Source organism: Bufo gargarizans, chromosome 3 (assembly GCF_014858855.1).
Source record: "Bufo gargarizans isolate SCDJY-AF-19 chromosome 3, ASM1485885v1, whole genome shotgun sequence".
NCBI classification, from domain to species: domain Eukaryota; kingdom Metazoa; phylum Chordata; class Amphibia; order Anura; family Bufonidae; genus Bufo; species Bufo gargarizans.
In genome coordinates, this window is record NC_058082.1 from 599010162 (window position 1) to 599016161 (window position 6000).

Genomic DNA, 6000 nt, shown 5'->3' on the forward strand with positions numbered 1-6000 from the left:
CTGAAGGTAGGGCTGGCTTGGTGTGGCCCACATTTCACCTTCTAAGCCTCTTGCTCCATATCTTAATTAGAGACAATCCTAGGAGGACAGAATGTGGCAGCTATTAATGGCCACCACAGAAGGACAGCTTCTGGAGCAGTATATCGTGCTGCACTGTGGTATTTGCTTGAGCTGGTATGATATTTTGTGCTGCACTATGGTAGCTTGTGTTGGCCCCATCTTCTTGTTTTGCCCCACCTTTTGTTAAGTTGGATCTGCCTACAACATGAGGCCACTTATCGTTTTTTTTTTCAATCCACTCCTGATCTTGGAGCTACTATCCTTGAGATGGGAATGTGCAGAAGAGTAATTGCCCAGATTGTCACTCCCTAAACCTGGCTTTCTATATAAAACCCTGCCCACAATTAACTTGAACCCTACTTTTGCCTGTTAGAACTTCACAGCAAACCCAGAAATCCACCCCTGGCAAATGTATAGAACAAACCATCCATAATATAAAAAAATAATAATAGCCAGAAAAAGCCTTGGGTGTTGCCATTATAAGCTAACGCTATGCAGGCTCTGAAAAAGCTTCTTCTCTACTGCACTCCAGGTCAGTACAGACAGAAAAATTAATGTAAAACAACCAAAATCTCACATTATTTCAACTATCATTTTGAGGCTATCGGGACAAACTTTTTCAAAGAATTTCTTCCTGGATTTTCCTAAACATCGAAAGGCGTCATGTGCCCTTTCAGAGAATTAATATTTAGTAACAGTTCATTAGAAAAATGTTATCCTTCTCAAGACTTGTAAGCCCCAAGAGAACACCCTAAACATCCATTAAAGATTTACTCAACAATTTCCCAATGGGACTTACTATATTAAATAAACCATGACGGCGTAACTTGTAGAGGACACTTGAGATCATTGTGTTGTTGGATACATTCATCATCCAGCCGGCTCTTCCATTTCATCCATTATCCCTTTGAAAATGTTATCACAGGTAGAACAAAAAAAATACCAGTTAACGGGGCCAAAATGTCTCAATCTATCATGATAGAGATGTAGGCAAAGCGTTAATACTAAATACCGCGAGGCCTTCCAGTGTTAAATCATGACAGCAGGCTGGAAGCTTCCTGTAATGCCCCCGGGGGGGAGCTACACTAGGTGTGCGAGAAGCCGTCTGTTGTCATGTGATCACTCACCTGAACGCCGATGTGCGCACACAGATAGCATTATGACAGCAACTGTCTGCTGCAGGCTTCAACACATCACCTGGAAACAGGTTACAGACCCGAAGAAACTGAAAAAATGGATGACTTGCTTTAGGAATGTTGTATAGTCTAGGTGTTTTAGGTTTTTTAGGCTTTTTTTAATCATTATATGACGCATTAGGTTACAATGCTAAAGGAGCTTATCCTGCAGATCAAAAATTGATGACCTTTAATCATGGGGTGTATTGTGTTGTTTTTATTTTTTATTATTTTTATCATTTTATGTTGTATTATGTTACAAACCTAAAGGAGCTCATCCTACAGATCAAAAATGGATTACCTTTAGTCATGGGGTATAGTCTGTTTTATAAGCCAGTTTTTGGGTACTTTCCCACTTGCGTTGTTGGATTCCGTCGCTGGAACTGCCTGCTGGATGCGGAGATCCATATGCAAACGGATAGCATTTGCTAGCAAATGCATTGAAACCGGATCCGTTTCTCCGGAACACTGTCGCGGATCCGGCATTAATGTACTTCAATGGAAAATAATGCCGGATATGGCATTCCGGCAAGTGTTCCGGAATTTTGGACGGAGAAAATACCGCAGTAAGAGTGACTGAACTGAAGACATCCTGATGCATACTGAACAGATTGCTCTCCATTCAGAATGCATTAGGATAAAACTGAAATGTTTTTTTCCGGTATTGAGCCCTTAGGACGGAACTCAATACCGGAAAACTTTAAAGGGATTCTGTCACCTCCCCTAACCCAAAATCCGATTTTAAAGCAGTCATGCAGCACAGCTTACCTTGAATCGGCTGTGCTCTCCTATCTTGTAATCCGTCCAGTAGTTTATGAGGAAAACTACTTTTATGATTATGTAAATTAGCCCTGAAGGTGCCCAGAGGGGCGTTTTGTTCCCCTTAGTGTGCCCAGTAACGCCCCTCTTACAGTGCCCAGCCCGCCTTCCTTCCGACTGCCTAACCGCCCACAGCCTCTCATGCCTCTCCTCCCCCTCCCTCACAGCCGAACGAACTCTTGCGCAGGCACAGTGCCCACTGAGGGCTGCGCCAGTGCGATCTGCAGGAGACTGAGGGAAGAGCGAGCATCGGACGTCACTGGGCACGGCGCATGCCCGGTGACGAGGAGGAAGCTCCTGCCCTCAGTCTCCTGCAGATCGCACTGGCGCAGCCCTCAGTGGGTACTGTGCCTGCGCAAGAGTTCGTTCGGCCGTGAGGGAGGGGGAGGAGAGGCATGAGAGGCTGTGTGCGGTTAGGCAGTCGGAAGGAAGGCGGGCTGGGCACTGTAAGAGGGGTGTTACTGGGCTCACTAAGGGGAACAAAACGCCCCTCTGGGCACCTTCAGGGCTAATTTACATAATCATAAAAGTAATTTTCCTCATAAACTACTGGACGGATTACAAGATAGAAGAGCACAGCCTATTCAAGGTAAGCTGTGCTGCATGACTGCTTTAAAATCCGATTTTGGGTTAGGGGAGGTGACAGAATCCCTTTAACGCAAGTGTGAAAGTACCATTAGCATTTTAGGTTGCATTAGCATACAATCCCAAACGTGCTGATTCTAAAAAATAGACGGCTAAAGGTGGCCATGCATTTCAGTGAGATCAGGTGTCTGGGTGTCCCAAACCTATCCTGACTATAGAATTGATGAAGGTAGACGTGGGCATTTTGGATTTCCGCTGGTGATTAGTTGCAGCCAAATAAGTCTGGTAGCAGTTTGCTCTCCTCTCTGCATTGAAAACGCATGGGCAATTGGCCAAGTTGGGAGGGATAGCTGCTGACATGGCTGACTTGGAGTGGGGTTGGGGGATGATGAAGGTCTGTACGCCAGTTTTTTTGTGTACAAAAGTTGCAAATTGTGCATAAGTAGCGTTTTAAGCAAATATTTGTGACTTTTTCAATTTTATACCACCAGGAACAGACTAGTCATAGACCCTATAGGGAAATTTCCCTGTGGGCCATTGACCAAACGCTCCTCACGGCCCCTATCCAGGTACATAATGATCTGATGCTCTGAGCATTAATTGCCATATTTTCCAGACTGTAAGACACACCAAGGATTTAGAGGAGGAAAATAAGAAAAAAATATTTTTCTTCAGACTTCTGACCAGACAGCCAAATCAGATCCCCATTCTTAATCAAACCTCAGATTAGATCCTTATCTACCCCCAATTTCCAACAGACTCCCAAATCAGCCATCATTCTTCATCAGACCTCAGATCAGACCCCAAATCAGAGCCCCAAGCTCCATCAGCCTCAGATCAGAACCCCCAAACTCCATCAGCCTCAGATCAGACCCCATTAGGCCCGGCCTCCATTATCCTCAGATCAGCCCGCATCCGACCTCCCAGACCCCATCAGACTCAGATCAGACCCCCAATCAGCCTCAGATCCGACCCCTCAGCCCCCATCAGCCTCAGACCAGCTCCCCCACCCTCCATAAGCCTCAGATCGTACCCCCATCAGACCTCAGATCAGATGTTACAAAAAAAATAAAAATAAACTTACTGTACCTCGCTTGCGCCAGATAGCGATTCAGATCCAGGACTCCCTGCATTGCTTCTTCTGGGTCCTGCTGTGTACTGTGATCTGATGGCGCACAGTGTAAGTGCGCACCTATGTACGCTACATACTGACGCTGTGCGCAATCAGGACACAGTGCACATTGGGACCCAGAAGACCAGGGAGGGTGAGTACAGTCAGCTAAGCACTACCCTCACCTCCCCGTGCTTCCCGCATGCTTATGACCGCTTCCATAATGATAGCAGTCAGTAGCATTCGGACTATGAGATGCACTGCCAGTTTTACCAAACTTTTGGGAGAAAAGAAATGCGTCTTATAGTCTGAAAAATATGGTAATGCTAGGAACATCGGGTACTTATGCACGTGCCCAGCAGCCACAGGTACCATCTTGAATTCAACTATATGACTGTCCTCAGTATTGTGATAGGGCAGCATTTTATGCTGTACTGTGGTATTAGGTTCTGCTGGGGTGGTATTTTGTGCTGCACTATTGTATTGCTGACCCTGCCTACTTCTGTTGTTCCTGCCTACTTGTGGTTTGTGTTGGCCCCGCCTACTTGTGTTGCTCCACCTTCTGTCAATTTGAACTCGCCTACAACATAGGGCCACTTAAAGTTTTTTTTTTCCAGGGCCACTTTAAGTTCCCAGTCTGGAGAGCACTTTACATTGGAGCTCCACCACCTGAGCACTGGCAGGAGTAGAACCTGGTAGAATAAAACTTCATATTTACACTACTCATAATAAAAGCTCCACGAATTGTACGTTTGTACTGCTCTCTCCAGCATTTACCTAGTGCTGTCAGCAGTTTAGCATGGTCAAAACTGCTGACAGACCCCTTTAACTCTTTGTCCATGCAGTGACTTTGAAGCTTCGTATAAAAAAAAAAAAAAAACGGATTCGCCGCTGTAAAGATATAGTAGCACCAACTGGATAACCAATTCAACAGACATGGCCCAGCTGCATAACGTTAGTGCCGACACTATGCTGCACAGCAGAGCGACAACTAAATAAAGTGAACTGCTGCCTCTAAACGTAATTGAACAATTATTTAAAGAGCTTTACAAGGATTTGTATCAGCTCCGGCGATAGTTTCTCACTGTGAATTAATTGTCTCTTTTTTTGGAGGGGGGTGGGGAATGGGTTGGGGGGGGGGGGGGGGTAAGTGTCTTCACGGTAAAGAATGCAGACATACATCATGTCTGCGAATACAATAAAAAAAGATCAAATGTAATATTTTCTTTCAACGCAGACAAACTGCTTTGAGATTTTCCATTCAGACAGCCTTGAAGACCGCCTCAGGCACTTGCCAATTACTTCTGACAAATACCATTTGGTAGGGAGTTGAAAAAGGCAGTGTGAGCGGAGATAGCTGGATGAAAGGAATTCTGTTCCCGGCTGAGAAATTACTGTAACTTGTAAGTTCACAGGGCTGGATTTATGCCCTTGTCACTGATTTCATGTGACTCCAACATGGAAACCGAGAAGTTAACAACACGATAAATCGCTAATCCCCAAATTTGTAATAAAAGGGCGTTTAGTCATCAATAAACAATGTCAATCCTGTACTCCAGTATCTGGTAATCCGGAAATATCTGAAAATCCAGCCTGCGAAAGCTAGAACCACGGATGTTGCCATATAGGAAATTTGGCTGATATTATTATACAGCACTTTTACTATATGGAGCTATCAGTTCTAGGGGGCACTATTATTCAAAGTGACTCTATCAGCATGATCAACACTATTAAACCAGGGATATTGCCTGGTAGGGTTGATCATGCTGAATAGAACAATATCTTTCTTTTTAATAAAGAGTTAATAGTTGCTAAAATATATTCATTTTTCTATTTATTTAAATTATCTAGTTGGAGCACCAGGTTTTGGGCCATAGCACTAGAAGCACCACTAGAGCACCCTGACCTGTGCTCTCTGTACTCCCTCCTCCCCTTTGAGTGACAGAACTAGACATTTCGTCCAGCCCTGTGTTCTCATGGCAGCGAGGAGGCTCAGTGACTCTGCGCCTTCGCAGTGGATCTCACTCGCTGAGCCTCAGTGCTGTTGCGAGAAGACAGGGCTAGAAGAGATGTCACTTAAAGGGGAGGGAGGATTACAGAGAGCACAGGAGCTTTGCGCTAGTGGTGCTCCTAGTGCTATGGCCAGCCCCTTGGTGTACCAATAAAGTTATTATTTATAAATATGAAAGTAAATATATATTGAGCATTATATATCAGCATGATGATGGGGATCTGACACTTGGCAACCCC